The following is a 22,024-nucleotide window of genomic DNA, read 5'->3' on the forward strand; positions in this document are numbered from 1 at the left end:
CCTACAGCTTTTGTTCTAGCAATTACTATGTGTTCTGTAGTTGTCCCTTTTTCTGACCATCTCTCTCAGAAGGCCTGAGCCTCCTGCTCATTTCTCTACCTCCTCAGCCTTGTCCCACTCCAGGTGCACAAGAGACACTTAGTATTCACTTCAATGACTATCAATCAAGCAAGGCATATGCCTTACATGTAACCAGCAGGGTCTCTATCTACTTTGATGAAAATGGCATACCATTACGGATACGGTTGAGTGCGTAAGTCTGATTACTTCTATTCCCTGTGAGGGAGGCTTAGACCCTCCTCACTGCTTTCACCCAGTGTATGACTATGTCAACGGAACAGCTTACACATGATTATTGTTGTTATTGTTAAAATCCTCCCAACAATGCAGCAGCAGTATTATTACCATTTCCATTCCTATGAAGGAAGTAATTAGGGCCGGCATGGGCAAATGACTTTTCTAATATATCCCAACAAGAAAATCAGCACCAGATCAAGGACTGAAACCCAGATCTACTCAATTGCCAACACTCATGCTTTAGGACCTCTCTGAGTTACCCAAGTATATGCACATCTCCAAAGGAAAACAGAAAGATCAAACTATTTGAGGATGACTTTTCACTTAATGCGCCCCTGTTGTTCCAATGTCTACTTAAGAGCACAGCCATTACTGGGAACCATTTACTTATTTGCAAGGTTTGCTATGCTATACAAAGAATATTCATTCTTGAATTCTGGACTTCCGTGAGATTTTTTTACTTCATTAGCACAATGAGCTTACGGGAACTACAAACCTTTTTCCGCAGGTTAAGTCAGGTTTCTGAAAGCTCCTGAGCACATTCAACCTATTTCAGTCCAAGTTCTCACAAGAGTTCTCCCACTTGGGTAAACAGATATATGGAACCAAAGGTTAGCTAAACAGAGAAAAGCTAGTTCTCCCTGTGTCACTAACGTGCAAGAAGAGCCTGTTTACTAACCTGCACAAGCTCCCTGGCGGCTTTCTGTAGCAATGAGAACATCTTTAGATAACCAGTACTAGCTAGGTGATAGAGATCTATAATCCACATAACAAATTCTTTTTATTATTATTTATTTGGGGGAGAGAGAGAGAGAAACAGAGAGAAAGAGAGAGAGAGAGAGGGAGGAAATCCCAAGCAGCTTCTGTGCTGTTAGCACAGAGGCCAATGTGGAGCTCGTTCCCACCAACCATGAGATCAAGACCTGAGTTGAAATCAAGAGCCAGACACTTAAGCCACTGAGCTACCCAGGCTCCCCTCCATATAACCAATTCTTACTCAGCACCTAATGTCCTAGGGGCTGAGGGTACCATGGTGAACTTAATATATATCATTCCTGCTTTCCAGGAACTAATATTCTTTTTTTTCAATATTTTTAAAAACTATTCATTTTTGAGAGACAGAAAGAGAGCAGATGAGCAGGGAAGAGGCAGAGAGAGAGGGAGACACAGAATCCTATGCAGGCTTCAGGCTCTGAGCTGTCAGCACAGAGCCCAAAGCCGGGCTCAAACCCACAGACCACGAGATCATGACCTGAGCCGAAGTTGGATGCTTACCCAACTGAGCCACCCAGCCTCCCCTTTTGGAACTAATATTCTTGTGTGTAACAGTGACTGATGATTAAACAAACAAAAACAACTTTAGATATTATGTGCTGCAAAGAGAATAGCAGGGTGATAATGGGGAGTCGTGAAGACATGAAGCTGGTAACAAAAGGGGGCTTTGAGAAAGTTACTTTTGTTAGGTAATTACAGAAGTTCTTGAGATGCTGTTGAATGTAGAGGTCCGAAAGAATAAACCAGGAAAAAATCTGATGGAAGACCATTCTAGAGAGGAACCAAAAACAGTCTAAATAGGCTTAATATGTTTAAGAAACAATCTAGGAAGACCAAGTGGATGGAGCGATCTTTCTCTTAACGACCTCCATTTTGATTCCGCTGTGACTGAAAAACACACTCTGTATGAATCAAATCTTTCAAATTCACTGAGGTGTGTTTTGTGGTTTAGGATATAGGCATCTGTGGTATACACTCTATGGGTGCTTAAAAAGATGCACTCTGCTTTTGTTGGGTAGAATTTTCTATAAATGTCAACTAGCCTGTGATGGGTGATAGTCCTGCTGAGTTCTTTCAGATCTTTGCTGGTCTGCCCTCTAGTTGTTTTCTCAACTGTTGAGACAGGGGTGTTGAACTTCAACTGCAGGTCTATTTCCCCTATTCTCTCTACCAGTTACTGTTCCATACAGTATGCAGCTCTGCTGTTTGGTGCATAGACATTTACAAAGGTCGATTTGGTGGAATGATCCTTTTATCATTACAAAATGTGTCACCCCCCACCACAATTACTTATTTGTTCTGAAGTCTACTGGATCTGATGTTAATATAGCCACTTTTGCTTTCTTTTGGTTCATCTTTCCATGATATACATTGCACCACCCTTTTACATTGAACCTGCCTACATCATTTGATTTCAAGCGTGTTTCTTGAAGGCCGCAAATAGTTGGGTCACGTTTTCAGTCCACTATGCCAGACTTTAAACTGGTGAAGTTAGGGGCGCCTGGGTGGCTCAGTTGGTTAAGCATCCGGCTTCGGCTCAGGTCAGATCTCACGGTTCGTGGGTTCGAGCCCCGCGTCGGGCTCTGTGCTGACAGCTAGCTCAGAGCCTGGAGCCTGTTTCGGATTCTGTGTCTCCCTCTCTCTCTGACCCTCCCCTGCTCCAGCTGTCTCTCTCTGTCTCTCAAAAATAAAATAAAAAGCAATAAAAAAAATTTTTTTTAAACTGGTGAAGTTAGACTGTCGGCATTTAATGAAATTATAGATGTGTTACCGCTCAAGTCTAGCATTTTATTTTTGTGTGTTCTGTTTGTTCCGTTTCCTTTTCTACCTTTTCTTTTTCTTGTCTTCCTGTGGCTTACGAGAACACTATTTAAAAATTCCATTTTAACTTGTCTCTAGTATTTTGGGGTTTATCTCTTTGGTACATTCATTTTTACCAGAAACACATGTGCTAAATACTATATAAATACATCAAGGAACTAAGATACTACAGTTATATAAAAAAAATATTTAACATTTCGTTGGTTCTGATGTGTCTTACAGGAAGAGAAAGCAGTATCAGAAGGGACTCTTCATAGAAAGGACAAATGTACCAGCAACTTAATTTATATCATTACATCAAGCAACTGGAGAAAAGACTCACTTTCAGCCTAAAGCCAATGGCATTGTCTAATTCCATGAATCTGCACTTTCTGAATTTCTGATTCTTACCTCTTTAACAAACAAAACCCCTATGGATGATAAAGGCCATTCATGGCAAGCCAATTTTTTGAAAATCAATGACTGTGTATAAAACATTAATAACTGTCTGGTATATTTACTGTCATTGCCTAACAAAATTTGCATTAATATTACATTTTCTGTAGTGAAATCTAAGAAACCTGAACTATTTAAATGTAAATAAGAACGTTCTTATTTTACACTAAGTATTTATAGGCCATAATCTGGCAGACTTAATGACTTACATTCATAATTTTAGCACCCAGTGCACCATAGATAGACTCTCCCAGCCTATGTTTGAAACCAGAATGTAGCCCTTTTATTCACCCTCACTGTTTCTCTGCTACAGATGACATTAGGTGTCTTGTTTTCCTGCTCTTATGAGAAGACCAGATTTTCATCTAGATGAGAGTCCAACTGAAGTCCACATCCCTGCAAACAACCTGGGTGCTGCCCAGCCAATCTGAGGACCCGGTATCAGAACACTCCTAATTTGCTAGCTTTTGCCATGTTACCCACATTCCCTCAGACACTTATTGCTGTGGTTTACTAGCTCAACATTGCCTTAAGCAAGTTGCCCCAACCAGAAAAAAAGGTTAGGCCCACCTGGTCCCAAGTAAGAGGTAAAAGTACCACGCATGACATCATGAAGTCAAGGAATGACAATCTCTTCATTGGAAAATCTGAAAACTTTGCTCCATAAACACACAATGAGATTACAAATAAATAAATCAATCTCACAAATAAATGAGATTACAGTCAGGACACTGAAGAGCCCTGTCCACTGATCAACTGAATGGTATCAAAGGAAGTCATCTAATTCTGCGAGCATAGGGTAATGTTCCTATAGATTTTCTAGTTTTATAAAGGATCTCTTCTTTTTTTTTTAATTTTTTTTAATGTTTTATTTATTTTTGATACAGAGAGAGAGAGAGAGAGCATGAGAGGGGGAGTGGCAGAGAGAGAAGGAGACACAGAACCTGAAGCAAGCTCCAGGCTCTGAGCTAACTGTCAGCACAGAGCCTGATGTGGGGCTCAAACCCACGAATGTGAGATCTGACCTGAGCTGAAGTCGGAGGCATAACCGACTGAGCCACACAGGCGCCCCAAAAGGATCTCTTCTTAAATGCAGAAGTTGCAGACCACTGGCTTAGTGTCAGGGATGGCAGAGAAAAAAAAGATAAAGAAGTTCAAGATGAAGATGGAATCTGATAGGTTTCTCTGTGAAGCACTAAGATATTTTAGCTCCATGGAGCAAAGTGGGATATGAGAGTCGACTCAAGAGAGAAATAATCCCAGGCACAAGGTGGTTTCCAAGGCAGATGTGTGCCTCCCTAGCCTGGCCGTCTCCATCCTGAGCCCTGTCTGTAGTCTCGGCAGCAGCTGGCTGAACAGCCCCTCGGGTCAATACCAGCTGTAGCTGCCATGCGTGCTAAGGGAAGACAGGGCACAATAATCAAACGAGAGGGAAGTAAAATACAACAACCTCCCAGAGGTAGGACAGGGCTCCTGGATGTCTCCCAGCCATGTTCTCCAGTGCCCACACACCTGCAAAGACAGACCACCATTATGTCTATCCCTCCAGCTCCCCACTAGAGAATCCTGCAACTGGTATATGCCTCCATCCTTTGCTTCTATAAAATATGCAGCTGCTGCACCCAGCTGTTCATCCAGGCTCCAGCCAAGGGCCTGCTGCTTGGGAACAGTGAGCACTTTACCTCTGATATAAAAATCACACAGGGATGTAAGGCACAAAGGAACTGTGTTTTCTTTCCCTTTTACCATACCTCTTTCTTCTTTAGATTCACAGGGATGGTTTTTGTCAACATTCTACTCTCTGTTGATCTTCTAAGCTTACCTATTATGTCCAGGAGGACAGTAATGTCTGGTTCTGTTAAAGCATAACCTCAAATCTCACTTTTTTGCAAACCCAGACCACTGACCTTTGGGGCTGGGTAATTCTTTATTGTGGTTGTTTGCAGTGCATTATGGTATGTTTAGCCTCTACACTATCACCCTCCACTACCATCAGTTGTAACAATCAAAACTTTCTCCAGACTTTACGAAGTACACCCCCAACCCCCTCCGTGGGGGAGGTTCACATTTGGGGAGCAAATGACCCGTATTACAACGGGCCTAAAACGAGCCAACTCAAAATGCCTAGGGGACACCGGAAGTTCATCTCAAAAACAGGCTCATTATCGAGTTGGAGAATACAGACACACAAAAAAGCCAATGCGAGTAATAAAATATCTCAATGGCTAAACAGTGTGAGCATTTTTATCATTCCACCTTTCCATTTCCTGTTCCAGACCTCCCCCCGCCCCTATTGTAGGGTTTCACCTCAATCAAATTTTATTGCCATTTCTCTAACATCAAAACAGATGTCACAGCCCTGAGTTACAGAACTGTTTCCTTTAGAGCAGGAAGCAGTTGATGTTCCCTCCTGGGCGTCTTAAGAGATAGCAAATCAACAGTACCACCTTTCTGGAACACCACAATTTACACTCCAGTAAGGGAGGAAATATAAAAGCTTATTTAATCAAAAAAACAAATTCACACCTGCTCTCTCAACTCTCTCGGTTTCTGTTTCTCTAGAATTTTATAAACATTTAATTTTAATATAATATTGTTTCCTGCTGAAGGAAATATTTGAACTACAGAAAAATGCCTCTCTGTGATTCCTTCCTTTCTTCCTTCTAGCAAGCGTCAGAGCCCACAGGGATCCTGGGGGCAAAATCATGATGACCAACTAACTGTTCCTGATCTACTTTCTTAGGTCCCTAACTTTTCTCTCCTTATTCTTCTACTGTGAAATATATTCACAGTAGGAGATGGCAGCTTTTTTGTGAAATTGTCCTATCTCCTCACCAGAAGTGAAAATCAAAACATGTCTTCTCTGTCAAGAAAATCCTATCCACCCCTCTTTACACTTCTGTGGTAAAAAGCCTCCTCCTGGTGCTCACATCCTTGAATAATCCTCTCCCTAGGAATGTGGGACAAATGTAGTGACTAACCTCTAACTAAAAGAAATGGGCAGAAATGATATCATTTCCAAGATAAGGTTATAAAATGATTCTGTCATAGGTTCTCTCTCTCACCTTCTCCACGATCTTTTACTTGGGGAGACACCAGGCGCCATACTGTGCAGCCACTGTGGAAACGTCTCTGTGGTGAGGGACCAGGGCTTGCCAATCATGAGAGTGATCTTGGAAGAAGAACACCCCCCCATCCCAGTCAAGCCTCAGATGACACTGCTGCCCCAGCTGACACTTTGACTACAACCTCATCAGAAATTTTGAGCCCAAGTTCCCAAGGTAAGCTGTGCTCAGATTATTGATCCACAGAAACTGAAATACAACATGTTTACTGCTGTAAGCTGAGAAAGTTGGGGATAATTCGTTATACAGCAGTAGATACCTAAGATACCTTCCCAGCTGGAGACATCTATAGCCATGATAATAGTTAGCCAATGGTCATTTGACTATCTCATGTCCAAAGTGCCTCTGATTCCAAAGGATCACCATGAGGTTGCTGGTGAGAGGAAATGTCATCACCATGACTTCAGTTATGTGAAATGTTCTTCACCTTGAAGCAAGCCAACTGCAGTGGAAGAAAGAGACAGTAAAGTTTGGATTTGGGGTCAGTTCTCAACAGTCATCTCAGAAAAGCTCTGAGAAAGATTTTCAGGGTAAGAAATGTTTTAGGAACACAAGTTATACCCTTTTCTTGGACAACACTAAAATTTCTTAGCCTGCTAAAAGCTCTGAGAAATTCTACAACAAACCTCTGCTTAAAATCAATCTTTCATTAAGATCCTACTGAAGTAACATTCTGAATGGCACACCTTGTACAAGAGGGGTCCAGAGAGCAATTCTCAAAGTGTACACTGAATAGGAAGTAAAAATCCAATTCACACAAGTCTCGGGTCTTATTCTGTATAATGTTTCCCAATGCAAAACAAATCCTATTCTAAAAGTGTGAAAATCAGGGGCACCTGGGTGGCTCAGTTGGTTGAAAGTTTGATTCTTGATTTCAGCTCAGATCAGGATCTCATGGTTCAGAGATCAAACCCTGCATCAGGCTCAGGGTTCTCTGTCTCCCTCTTTCCCTACCCCGCCAGTGCACATATCCACGCTGGCTCTCTAGGTCTCAAAATAAGTAAATAAACTTTTAAAAAAACTTTAAAAGCATGAAGATTAAATTTATAATTGAGTGAGACTAATAATCATTTACCAATCTTCCTCTAAAGGCCAGGCCAGTGCACCACGATCAATTCAGATTTAAAGGTTAAGGAGACCTCAGCATTCTCTATGTGGCCATGTATAAATCTGCTCAGCGTCTTTTTTTTTTCTCCTGCCAAGTGGAATTTGGGAGAATACACAGGGTAGTAGTAAAGATGATGAGTCCCAGAGTAACTCTGAACTTGATTTCTGGCTCCATTACTTGTAACACATGTCAATTAACCTTGCTAAGCTTCGCCATCTTTATCTGTAAAACAGGGCTAAAAATATCTCGCTCGCTGGTGACAGGGGGTAATTTATGTTTAGTTCGGGCACAGTTTCTGGCACAGAGTAGGCACTCAATAAATGCCACCTACTGCTACTGTGATCATCATCCAATGCATCAGATCTTAAAATAACCACTGCGAGCTTCTAACAGACTCCCATCATCTCAACGCTTTTCAACCACATCAGTCACAACTGCACGGATTTCGTGTCCTTGTTATGCCTTTGCACTGCCAGGATACAGAACCTGATGTTTTCACTCCACTCTCAAGGGACAGCTCTTAGCACTTCACCCACACGTGGCCAACTACATCTGTCTCAACCTTCCTAGGTTCCCAACTGCAGATGGTGCCATCACCACCACCGCAGTTTCAGAAGTGTCACCATCTCCCACCAAAGGTACACTTTGCTGTTTTGCTTCCAATATGATCAAGACACCACTCAAGCTACTGGCCCGATGGTTTAAGAGACACAGTAACCTGCAAAACCTATCCGATCCTTGTGTCCTTACCTAGTTCAAAGATGAAAAGGAGACAGATGGCCAGGCTAATAAAAAAACTTCAATCTTCCTTTCATAAAATTTGGGAACGAGAGCTGCAAGCTAGTAGGAACACTGCCGCATTGAGCATTTTGATTCAGTCTGTTGAGAACCCACAGAAACTGACTTGGTGCATGCGCACAGACATAGAGCAAGAGGACGGGAGGTCAGGCGGCCATAAGCAGCACCTGCCAGCCCCAACCTAACTCTCCCAAAAAACAGCATTATGCAGAAGTGCTAATTTTTCAAGAGACTCCCTAGAATCTCTAAAGTTGACCACAGACTGCTTGACAACTAGTGTCATTCCGGGATACAGGCCCTGAGGTAAAGTAGTCTCACAGGAATAATCCCTGGGAAGGGAAAGGTCACCCCAGACCAACGGTGAGATACCAGATGCACCCGGGCCACTGAGTGACCTTCACAAGGTGCTTATCCTCTCTAAGCACTTTTCATCATTTGCAAAATAGAATCATGGTCTGGATCTTCTGGGTTGGGATGAGTTAAATGGTGCTTTCCCACCGAGGGCACAGGAGGCAGTGAATCTGGGCCGGGTCCTCCAGCTCCCTCGGAGGCCTTCTATTAATCCCAAGTAGCCACCGGCTCAAAGTACCACCCACTCATGGTCACCAGCGTGTTTGGAACATTTAGTCTGTAAGAAATGTGTTTCATGTTTTTAGCTTCAGAGCAACCCCAACGTAGGTTCTGTTATTATCCCCACAACAGATGGGATAACTGTAGGGCTGAGAGACTAAGCAAGACAGCCAGGATTCAAATCCAAGAGGTCTGACTGCAGGGCCTCGGGCTCTGGCCATTATACCGCATTGCCTCCCTGAGGAAGCATTTAATACATGTTTGTGAAAGGAGGAATGGGTTGACAAACCCAATTATCTTGCGTTTTCACCCTCTGGGACTTTTTTTTCCTTCTGAACCAAAAGGAAAATACTGATATGTTCTCCCTGCAGATTCCAGAAGGAGCTGGCATCTTGCTTTAAAAACCAAGCTCATGTGTTTATACTGATTTTAAGACAATGATTTACTGAACCACATTTTTGCTACCCTGTGGGTAGGTCCTTATTTAAACACTACCGCGTAATAACATCACTGTGCAAAAAGCAACAGCTCTTGGCTACAGGCAATTTTTTTCTTTGTAAATCTGATTGGCCAAAAAAGTGTAGCATGACAAATCACAAATCAGAGACAGAGTCTTTAACATGAGGATTTAAAGCTAAAGAATTTCAATGTACTTAAGAACATTAAATCTGAGGCAGATGGCTGAATGCCTTAAGAAATCCCGAATTGTTAGTGTTATCCCGATGGAAATTCCTTAGTTGGGTTTGTAGTTCTTTTCTCTAGATCAGAAAATGGCTAGCACCACCTGGTGGTTCTTTTCCCCGCCTGAGTCCCCAGGAACAATAAAACTAAAATCTGGATGATATTCTTGTCAAAATCATCCACATAAAAAAGCAGGCAATCTTGGGGTGCCTTTGTGGCTCAGTCACTAAGGTCATGATCTCACAGTTCCTGAGTTCAAGCCCCACAGCCTACTTCTTGGGATTCTGTGTCTCCATCTTTCTCTCTTTGCTCCTCCCCAACTTGTGCTCTTTCTCTCAAATAAATAAATAAATAAATAAATAAATAATTAAAAAAAAAAAAGCAGGCCATCTTTAATTTGTATCTTAGTCATAAAATTCTAATTTAACAAATTTAGTTTTTCTCCATGCAGATCTGTTCTCATCTCTAGAGCAGTCTCTTTAATACAGAATGTCTAATGAGCACCTCTGACCTTCCCTAGCATAGGGAACTACCCACACCATTCATTCATCCATGCGGAGGATGCAGAAATGAGAGTATGTTAATTGTGCCATTGATGATATAATCCAACATGTACTGGGCTCCTCACCATTTTACAGGTGAAGAAACTGAGGCTCAGGTTAAATTAGGAACTTGTCCCAGAACTAGTAAATTACAAAGATGGGATTTCTTTTTCTTTTCTTTCTTTCTTTTTTTTTTTTTTTTTTTTGGTCTTTTGACAGAGAGCAAGTGGGGTAGGATAGGGTCAGAAAGATCGAGAGATGGAGACAGAGAATCTGAAGCAGGCTCTGTTCTGACAGCAACAAGCCCAACACAGGGCTCAAACTCTGGAACCAAACCTCGAAATCAGTGGACACTCAACTGACTGAGTCACCCATGTGCCCCCAGAGGTGGGATTTCTAAATATCGTTTACCCTGTTCTCATAGTCCTCACTGCTCTGCTCCCATTTGTTTTGCCATGACAAGAGGATGCTGATTAATGCTAACGTATTTGCATGAGAATAGAAAAGTTTCACTTGGAAACCTTATTAACTAATGGCAGTTATGCCGAAACTTTTCTTCCTTGCTGGATGTCCTACTCAGTCAAAATGCAGTTGCACTGGACACAGAACAAACGCTCAAACAATTACTAATTAGTTTCAAAGTTCAGTTGACCTTGGGTAGCTCTGAAGCACTACATGCCTTTCTCCAAAGAAACTTTTACAAAGGAGATAACCAGATTTGTCAGACTTGAAGCCAGGATCAAGGAGAAGAAACAAGTCAGAAGAAATCCACTGTCCAACCATGTGTCTCTAAGGCTCCTAGACGTAGGTATCCTGACGGTGGAAACAAAAATCTTGAATGAAATTTCAGGTAGAGAAAATCAAATGGGAAGTGTCTGGGAGAGTTAAAATGGTGAGCAAAATGAAACCAAGTGACCTGGAATATTCCATGCCCATGTTGGCTCTGGAAAATTTTAGTAAGATGCCCAGAATAATATCCTGTGGACTGGGAATCCACACCGATGCTGAAGTACATTTACTCCCAGCCCGATGATGGATGGACCCATTATTTCTCAGCTTTTGATAATTCAACACTTACAAACAGCTGACTGGCAATCTTAAGATTGAATTGAAAGTAACTTGAGGCACAGTTTGGACACGGAAAATAAGTGAATTTTTGGTAGAATTACCCAACTTCCATTGATCCACTTTTCTTTATGTTTCTGTGTTTTCCTTCTACGTGGAGAGTTTTCACTTACGGGAACAAAACAAACTTATAATTCATTAAGAGATGAAAATCTGTAACGAGGAGAGGAGGAACGGCAGCAATGTCGGCTTAGTGGGTAAAAGCCTAGATGCCAGACAAAGGTAGTCCTGAGTCTGAGCCCCGCCACCTGCAGTGGAATACTCTTGGTCTAGGTACTTAACCTCTCTGAGCTTCATGCTCCTCATCTTCCAGTGTAATCGATTTCCTTGCTTTGGTAGCCATCAGAGTGAGCAGCTCACCAAGTACTCCTAGCCCTCTGGAACTGGGAATATGGAAAAGTCACACCTCTCCTGGCCTCTTCCTTCTGGAGAGGATAGGAGCATGTGATTAGTTCCGGCCCATGAGTTGTGCGAGATGAGGTACAGTGTGTCCAGTCCAAACAACTTAACTGCAGGAACAAGACCACTGAGAACCTTCTTTTCCCTCTTGGACAGCAACCAGTGATGTTGGGAGGGTGGCCTCTTTGTGGATCTGAAATGACTGTGATAGGCAGGTCACTTCCTGATGCATTTGAGGCACAAGAATCCTAAGCCAAAAACAATCCTCTTTTCTTTCTTTCTTTTTTTTTTTTTAACAATACTGATATTTGGGGACTGATTATGTCTGTTACTTCAGACAATAAGGACTAATTGGCTACTTCATGAACAGGTTTCAAAAAGTAAATGAAATAATGCAGTTCAGATATCCTTCCTACACATAGGGGCACCTGGGTGGCTCAGTTAAGCGTCTGACTGCAGCTGAGGTTATGATTTCGTGGTTTGTGAGTTTGAGCCTCACATCAGGCTCTCTGCTGTCAGCATAGAGCCCGCTTCAAAAATCCTGACTACCTCTCTCTCTGTCCCTCCCCTGGTCTCTCTTACTCTCTCTCAAAAAAAAAAAAAAAATAAATAAATAAAATAAGGGGAAAAAAGATGCTCCTAAGCATTCAAGAAATGACTTTTTTTTTTTTTTTTTTTTTTTATAAGAAACAAGCATTTCTCCTAGACAGGTACAAAATGATGAAATGGAACTCTTGGGTACTCTGGAGATGGAATTTTTTCTTCACATCTAATAAGGAAGGAACTTAACTGAACTAAAATATAAATCAATAAAAAATCTTTTTCTTTCTCCCTAGGTTCCACTAAAGATTTGAGGTTTTTACTTAGAAAACTAAAGAAATTTAACTCCAGAGAAACCAGCTCTCCCTTGCAGATTTGGCTTCAAAATGGAAAATTTCTCTGCAATGCAGACACATAGGTTACTTTATAGTATGGTACAAAGCATGAATATAAATCAGTTTATCAATTATGCACTACTATGGTTCAGAGTCACAAATTTTTCTTCTAAATAACTGTTCAACAGAAGTGAAATAAAATATCACCAGCAAAATCCATTTGAATACCCTGTTTCACTATAAAATTAATGCTAATTTAAAGAGAACTACTTGAGGGGCCTCTGGGTGACTCAGTCAGTTAAGCATCCAACTTCAGCTCAGGTCATGATCTCGCAGTTTATGGGTTCAAGCCCAGTATCAGGCTCTGTGCTGACAGCTCAGAGCCTGAAGCCTGCTTCGGATTCTGTGTTTCCCTCTCTCTCTGCCCCTCCCCTGCTCGTACTCTGTCTCTCTCTCAAAAATAAATAAACATTTAAAAAAATTTAAGTGAACTACTCAGTAAATGTTCTAGTATTTTGAATCTGTATGTTTGTGTGTGTGTTGTGCTCTATGTTTTGGTAAATTTCCAGTATATAATCTAGGATGAGTAACTAACTAAACCCATCTTGCCTGATACTTTCCCAGTTTTATCACCTAAGGTCCTGCAAACCGAGGACAGCACTTAGTCCCAGGCCACCTAGGACAGTTGAAGAACTACATTAAGTTCTAAGAATGTTCCACTCCTGAGTTCCACCCAAACCAGGGTGGCTGGTCACCCTAGTGCAAAGGTGTCCTTCCAGGGTCAAATAAGAAAGACACGTATTCCCGGAGTGGTAAGATGCAGGGAGGGACTTCACATCATCTAAAAGAGTCTGATAGTAAAACAAAGATAGATAATAAAGTCCTATATAAACTGTGGATGAATGTTCAGGAAAATATTCAAGCAATCCAAGTAATGTTGAGCTTTCGGTTCTGTTTCTACAGAAGTACACAGGCGGAAAGGACTGATAAGCAAGAGTGAAGAAGAAAAGCCACTCACTGACCTAAAAACACCTACTAGGCAAAGTTCACTTCCCTAAGTTGCTACAAGCTTACACTAGTCATTGAACTCCACTGGGCCTCAATCACATGTTCTTTATATTACAGCACTCCCCACCAGGGGTACCTGGGGGGCTCAGGCAGTTAAGCTTATAACTCACAGTTTCGTGAGTTCAAGCCCCATGTCAGGTTTTGCACTGGCAGCATGGAGCGTGCTTAGGATTCTATCTGTCCCTCTCTCTCTCTGCCCCTCCCCCACTCATGTGGTCTCTCTCTCTCAAAATAAATACATAAACAAAAAAAAAATTTTTTTTAATTTTAAACACTCCCCACTAAAAGGCAGGGAGGTTGGTCTGTTCACTACCAGGCACCTTGTACCTAGAACAATGTCTGGTGCACAGACATGCTCCATACTGTTCTACTAAATCAGGCAGTAAATCTTTAGGCCATGTGAGCCTCAGAGAAACTGTCAAAGATCACACAGCGGAAGTGCTTGCAAATGAATAAGGGCAAAGCTCTTTTTTAAATATTTTTTTTATTTTTTAAGATTTTACTTTCGGGGCACCTGGGTGGCTCAGTCTGTTGAGCGTCGGACTTCGGCTCAGGTCATGATCTCATGGTTCATGGGTTTGAGCCCTGCGTCACGCTCTGTGCAGACTGTTAGCTCAGAGTCTGGAGCCTACTTCAGATTCTGTGTCTCTTTCTTTCTCTGCTCCTCCCCTATTCACTCTCTGTCTCTCAAAAATAAATACATGTAAAAAAAAAAAGATTAAAAAAAGAGATTTTATTTTTAAGTGATCTCTCTACACCCAACGTGGGGATAGAAATCACAGCCATGAGATCAAGTCACAGGCCCCACCGCCTGAGTCAGCCAGCCTCCCCACAAAGGTCTTTATTCTCTTATTTTCTCTCATCCAGTGAGTTAAGAATACTGCTGTTGCTTTATTTGGATTTTGATGGGTGGTGATGATCGATGTACACTTGTAAACTTAACTTGGGGAAAATCTTTTAGGCTAAGTTTTATGTACCAGTGTGAATATATATGTATACACACATACACACACACACATAAATGGTCACATATGAATGGGAATACTCTTTAAAAAATTTTTTTCATGTTTTTTTATTTTTGAGAGACAGAGAGAACAGAGAACAAGCAGGAGAGGGACAGGGAGAGAGGGAAATGCAGAATCTGAATCAGGCTCCTGGCTCTGAGCTGTTAGCACAGAGCCCAACATAGGGCTCGAACCCACGAACCCATGAGATCATGACCTGACCTGAAGTCAGTTGCTTAACCAACTGAGCCACCCAGGTGCACTGGGAATATTTTCTAAATATTCCTGACAGAAATCAAATATTTATACTTATTAATGTGAAACAAAATTCAATCAAAAAAGTTTGAAGGTATAAGCGTCATAAAGAGGAAGAGACTGCACCGTTTTGATGTACAAGAAGAGGAACAGGGGAAGAAAGTGAGAGGAAGGTGGGTGAAAGTTAAAAGCTGAGATTATAGGAGGAAGGTCAAGAAGCGGGGAGAATAAAGAATACAGTGAGCTGGGCTGGGGGGCTCACAAGCAGTTAGGATCACGGCAAGCCTGTCATTTTTCCACCTGGCGGGGCTGTGACTGGTGTAAACACCAAGTGTTCCTGAATGAACACTACCTTTATCTGCTTTCTCCTGGCCTTACCCTAAGGAGGAAATCCAGGCCAAGGTTATTCTGGTGGCTTCCACAAGATGATAAAGCATCTAGTAATGGGAACAGCACGCTAAGTGGAGCTCCCTGGCCTGGCCAGCAACAAATCTGCACCTACCCGGAAAGGGAAGAGAACAATAGCAAACAACCATATTTTACTTTTTCCCTCTGCCTCCACTTTGCATTTAGGGTGATGGATCAAATGTAAAACTCTACCAAATAGGTAAAAACAAACAAACAAACAAACAACAATAAAAAAAAAAACCCACTAGACATGCATGTATACACACACATCCATTACCATAAAAATATTAGAAGACATGTCTGACACCTACATTTTAAGTAACTGTCAAAGTATTCAAAAGTATTTGTGGTTACTACTCTGACACCCACCACCAGCATCCTTTGTGGGTTCCTAACTCAAAATCTAAAAAGAAGTCTTGCGACATTTATGAGAATCTCTAGATAGTCCAATTCAACACAGATGTAGCAAAAAGATCAGTGGAAACTGTAAACACTGCCTAGCCTATGTGATATGAATAGTTCTTCAAGTGCATGTTTAATGCATTGGTAAGTGAGTGTCTGACAGGGTCAAGATCTCCCTTCACTCTTGAGTGTGTACCCTGTGCTGATAAAATTTTTTAGTACAAGTTCCATCCCTCAAATGCCTCCGTATCAAAAGTCAGAAACACCCACACACTCTTCTCCACTGCTGCGAAGTTCTGATAGATCAAACCTCTATTTATTTCTCTGCTCTATTCATACACAATTCTCCACATCAACATAATATCATAGAAACCTACAGTGAACTTCTGGATCAATAATAAACCTTAAGATTTTTACAAAAAGGGCAGCTGGATGACAAGGAAGCAAAAGTAGTCTCTATCTACCCAAGACCATGTTTTATTAAATTATTTTAAAATGCTTTTACCTGATGCATTTTATAGCTAACACTAAAAGTGGCTAACTTTCTGGGAGAAAACAGTCTTCGGGACCAAGACCCTCAGAAACAGACAACAAAATAGGTTGGTTGTGTGAAAACTCTAACTTTTTATTAAAAATAATTTGGGGGGACACCAGGGTGGCTGGGTCAGTTGGATGTCTGACTTTGGCTCAGGTCATGATCTCGTAGTTCATGAGTTCAAGACCCACATCGGGCTTTTGTCAACACAGAGCCCACTTCAGATTCTCTGTCGCCCCCCTCTCTGCCCCTCTCAAAAATAAACAAACTTTAAAAGATTAATAATAATTTTTTAAGCTGACAGAAACAAACATACATACTTTACCTTTTTCACTTTAGGGTTTTGCCATCCCAATAACTTGAACAGTATTTTGTATACACAAAACATCTGATCTTTGAATGAATGAATGGATGGATGGATGGATATTTGAGTGAATGAGTGAATGATGAGTATCCATCTGTCTACTCTCAAAACGGTCAGGAATTCCATTGGCAACAATTTCCCAATCACCATGCCCATATATTTTATATGAAGAGCCCACCAGAGAAAGAAAAGTAGTTTCTAAGGTCAGAATTAGAAGAAGCATCCTTTCTGCAAAATGGATTAACTTTCAGGGGCGCCTGGGTGGCTCAGTCAGTTAAGCCTCCAACTTCGGCTTAGGTCATGATCTCACATTCATGGGTTAGAGCCCGATGTCGTGCTCTGTGCTGACAGCTCTGAGCCTGGAGCCTGCTTCCAATTCTGTGTCTCACTCTCTCTCTGCCCCTTCCTGCTCATGCTCTGTCTTTGTCTCAAAAATAAATAAAACATTAAAAAATTTTCTTAATAGGTAACTTTCAAACATATTCATAAAACCACCCAAAGCTGGTCTTACAAACACCACTCCAGGAATCTCTGTTTGGAAGGATGTGCACAATATGTCCTAACAGTGGAGCTCAGCCATGTGGGTTTTACAAAGGAGACCCACACTGGCTGTAATGCCTGCCACCTGCTAGGTCCCCAGGCTCACTGGGTTCCACCACAATCCAGTTACCACACACCTCCCATGGTGACAAGCCGTGACAGATGGTCACACCAACGAAAAAGGAAATACCTACTAAGGGTCCACAAGCGAGGGAGAAGTATGGCAGCTTGGAGACACGAACAGCATCCTCTGATCAGGGGCTGGAGAAGCAAATGTCTGCTGGGACCAGGAAAGTAAAATAAATAAACACACCTGCTGGGCATTATACCAGAGGAGAGGGGCCACTGCAGCCGGAGAGGGAATGCCAGACCTCAAGAATAAAAGTTAATAGTTAGGCCCTCGGCTATTAAACCAAAACCTGCCCAAAGGCACAAGGTATGAGTTCACAACCTCTAAAATGGACTTACCAATATGCAGTTGTGCGGAGCTGCAAGGTGCCCATCCAATACTGTACTTCTCTTCGTGCTTGTGGATGGCAGCCTAATTTCACTGCAGGGCAACGTGTCCAGGTGAAGGACCACATGTCCTATCCGCCTCATGGTGCGGGGTCACCAGTGAGGTACTAGCAGAGCTCATGCAGGAACTTCCAGAAAAGATTCTTAAAAGAGGACAGACAACTGTCATGATCTTATCCCCTTTCCATCCTTCTCACTTCTTCCTGCCTTGAACTCAGTCTAGACACCTTACTCAAGGGGAGGACCAGAGCCTGACCTAGGGATGGCAGAACAGAACAAAAATAGTGAGGCTGCCATGGGCTTTAGATGTGTTGGACTGTCTTCTCCCAGAATGGTCATTTCCCAGGAAAAAAACCAATGGTGCATAGGCTACCTTCTTGAGGTCTCTGCATTTTGTCATCCCAATGCAATTTCTAAATGATACAGAACCCTAAATGCTTCTGAGATCAATCAGAATGTTGGTAAAAATGAAGCAATGAGGGCACAATGAAAGGGGAGACCTAGCAGCTTTGGAATCATAGGGACAGATGTGACTACTGGCTGTGCCATGTTCTAGGGGGTTCGCCTTGAGCAAGCCTCTTAACCTGACAGGCCGGGGCTGTGCCACAGAGGCTCTAGGCTCCAGGAAAACACAACTCCCAGGAGGAACACAAGATCACACTGAACTGTTAACCGGAAGCACTTAGCAGCCCAGCCAGCAGACAGGATGTGCTCGAAAAAAGAGAACATCAGGAGGAGGAATCCATCTGAATGGCTGGTGAAATGTTTGCTCTGAGACCTGCAGGGACAAGTGGGAGGAAACTCATGAAGTGGGAGGAAACTTAATTAAATAAGTGACACCAAAAGGGGACAGATGGCGCATAGCAACTTTCAAGAACCAAGTCTGGATAGCCATTACCCCCAGCATAGGTGAGGAAAAGAACACACTAAACCTAGCGCCCCTTCCTCCACTTACTCAAACATCCACTGACTCTTTCCCTTGTTCATGAAACCCACAGTCCCTGGGAGCTTCCACGGGCGAGGCACCCCTCCTTCACCAATGAAGACTTAACAGGGAGCGCACGCGCACGCACACATACCCCTTTGTTCGTCCAAGCTTACTGCGTGTAGTGCTGTCCAACAATTCTCTGTGCCGAGGAAAATATCTTCCATTTGCACTGTCCTAGATCACAGCCACAGGTGGTTACAGAGCCCTGGAAACATGGCTATTGCAACAGAAGGATTGGGTTTTTTTTTAAATTCTATTTCATTCTCATTAATTTCTATTTCATATTAAGTAGCCATATGTGGCTAATGGCCACCACACTGGATAGTGCAGGTGTAGGCATGTCTGAAATGCAGCCCTCAGGCTGAGAAAAAGGACAAGCAAGGAAACTGTTAGACTCCAGAGGAATGGACTGCAAGAAGTAGTTCAACACACCCTACACACTCATAATTCTGTGTGCCAATAGCTCATGTGTTCATCTTTTCCACCGCTACACGGTCCCCACCCAACTCTGTAACCTGCCTTCTCACGCGTCAGAAGTTAAAAAGGAATGGCAGATGGTGATGAACACCTGAAGCCATTCATTCAGGGGTCTGCCACAGCACTGAGTCAATGAACTCAGTTACCCAAGCCAATTTCGTCCAAACTGCATGCTGCCTGGTACTGTTTCCTTCCAACACATCCCTGCACAGAGAATTACACGGTTACTTCCGAGTCAGGTGAGAGAATGCTGCAGAATTGAAGAAAACAAGGAACACACCAGGCCTTGCTTCTCTCCACTCTGACCTATTTGAGGGAGTACAGATACCATGTGCTAACCTTTCATGTCAATAGTACTTTTTTAAAAGGACGTATTGTCCCCATTATGTGACACCTGGGCCACAGAAGCCAGGAGCCCATCCTCTCCCTCCCTTCCGCAAAGCTGGAATGGCTCGCATTGCAGTCAGCAGCATGAAGGAACAGTACTTCCTCTTTCCATGGGAGTTCTGGGACAACCTCAAGGCCACAAGACATCTAATGGAGGGGAACTCAAATCACCCCTGAGGCCACACGTCCTGTTCTCTCAACTGAGTGACACATGAGAAAGTGGCAACCAGCTCCCAGAAATTCAGCAATCACACATAAACCACTATGACCCGACTGCCCTGTTCACGAGTCAGGAATCAGCCAGCCCAAATAGAGGCAATGGGGCTGAGCGAGGCTCAGGGCCACTGCACACACACAAAGTACACCTGGCAGACAGGCGGCCTTATTTCTCAATGGGAGCTGGTCTTTGTTCATAGCGTCAGTTGCTAAATTCATGGTTGGCAGCGTTCGGGATAGAAAGGAGAACTGGCATGCACTTTCCTGGAAGGAGGAAACACAAGAGCACTCACAAAATCTAAGGCTGTTTCATGGCTGGCTCAGTCTGTAAAGCATGCAATGCTTGATCTCCAGGTCATGAGTTCAAGCCCCACATTAGACAGAGAGCTTACATTTAAAAAATAAAATTTTAAGGCTGTTTTAGATTTTATGAACTATCAAAACACAAAAAGACAAAGCCGCATAATCTATGGTTCTGGATATGTCCTATTTTTCACATTTTAACAACTAAAAAATGAATGAAATTGTGTAATTATCACCCTATGTTTTTTGGCAAATCAGAGCCCTTTCCGGGCTATCTCTAATTTACACCTGTTAATCCTTGCTGTGCACACAGCAGATATCACCAACCCCAGTTCGTACCAGAGAAAAACAAAACCCAGGGGTCAGGGCCAGTCCTACAGTCCGGAGCCCAGTGGGATATTTGCTACATCACACTTCAGGGAACTGGTCAGCTAGACAGTGGTTTTTGGCTCTTTGCTCAGTGTAGCTCCCAGAAAAGACTCGGAAACAGAGCAGAATATACATCTCCAAATAAGCCTCTGGTATACGACTATCTTGATCATCTTGACTGGGTTATTTTTAAGAAGGAGACAAGGAAGAAGTTCTGAAAACTGAGAGTAAGCAACCCTTTTGTAAGAGATGTTTACATTTATAAGGAGAAAATCTACCTGTAGATGTGCCTCCCTCTGGACCAGGAAATGGGGAAGAGGTAAATCACTAGAAACTCTACCCCCCCAAAAAAAGGCCTGGACTTAAATCTGCATAACAACCTTACCCTTGTTTACTGAGCTCTTCCTGGTTCCTCCCACAACTGGCTTCCTCTTCCCCCAATGTCTTGTTTTTGTCCCCAGCAGGAGAAGGTATTCAAGGTAGTGGCTTGCATTTTAGGGGGTTAGGTTCCTGGCTGTCTCTCTTGTAAACAAAACACATATATGTTATTGTTTGTTTTCTCCTGTTAATGTGTCTTTTATCAGAGGAGATTTCGGCCAAGAACCTAGAACCAAGAAAGGGAAAGTTATTTTTCCTCCCCTACAAACCTAAACAGTTATGTATAAATCCGAGAAATCCTGAAACCTGCTCTACATTAGGAAGCTAATTAGGTGGCGCCACCCACATAGACGGGGTGGATTCAGAGAGGTCCCGCTTCACCTGTGTTCCATTCTTTTCAGGGGGGACACACTGAAAACTGGCCTCTCTACACATTTCAGTGATTAATAAAGATTCACATGGGGCACCTGGCTGGCTCAAGTCCATACAGTACAGGACTCTTGATCACAGGGTCATGAGTTCCAGCCCCACACTGGATATTAAAAAAAAAAAAATCACAAAACTCTAGTGTTTTCAACAGTATTAATTCTAAAATGGTCATAACAAGCACAATATTTTAATGATGGCTTAAGTGTAAATGTATCCTCCTCATAGAACAAAAATTCATGGCAGATAGAAGCTTCCAGATGACTTTAGAAAGAACTCACTACTCCATGCTGCTCAGTAATACAAAGTGATGTTACAATTTACAAAGCTCAACACCGTGATTAGGAAAAAGTGCCGTGCCTCACAAGCACCACACAAGGCAGCCGTTACGGAGACAACACATCAGTGCCTCTCTGCGGCATTCAGCTAATTTTTAAACTTGCACATTTGTGAGAATGGTTGGCTGGGTAATGCTATTAAAAATTGTGAAAAGATGAGAACCAGGATTTACAAAGTCCTAATAAGAGAAACCTAAACCACTGCTTCTTCCCAGCAGGAACCGAAAATTCCTTTACCTTGAATTCAATTGTACTCATTATTTCTTCTTGGGATGTAATTGTACCCATCTCTGTCCTATGGGATGAGGAAAGGAGGAGGCGAACAGCATGATGACCCTGAACCTCTGCTTTTTAAAACCACCACAGGCCTGCTCTTATCTCTGCAAGAAACTCCTCATCTGTGATAACATGGCAGGAGATGACACAGCAATTTTCAAGAATTATTTTATGCAAATAGATCATCTCCGTCTGCATATAAATTAAAAGAGTAAAAAAATCAA

The 22,024-nt window shown here is 42.4% G+C and overlaps 1 protein-coding gene and 1 long non-coding RNA gene across 4 annotated transcripts in view; both read right to left on the minus strand.

Moving 5' to 3' along the window:
* The window catches only part of MAGI1 (membrane associated guanylate kinase, WW and PDZ domain containing 1), a 624,267-nt gene that overhangs the window by 438,759 nt on the left and 163,484 nt on the right, over window positions 1-22,024 (minus strand). The gene's annotated exons all lie outside the window — the stretch shown is intronic.
* LOC115273375 lies at window positions 10,461-20,878 on the minus strand. The gene is made up of 3 exons (XR_003900791.1): window positions 20,768-20,878; window positions 17,595-17,785; window positions 10,461-11,701 (listed from the first exon to the last, which is right to left on the minus strand). It is a non-coding gene; the product is annotated as an uncharacterized LOC115273375 (long non-coding RNA).

Source organism: Suricata suricatta, chromosome 12, assembly GCF_006229205.1.
Source record: "Suricata suricatta isolate VVHF042 chromosome 12, meerkat_22Aug2017_6uvM2_HiC, whole genome shotgun sequence".
In the NCBI taxonomy this organism is placed as follows: Eukaryota; Metazoa; Chordata; class Mammalia; order Carnivora; family Herpestidae; genus Suricata; species Suricata suricatta.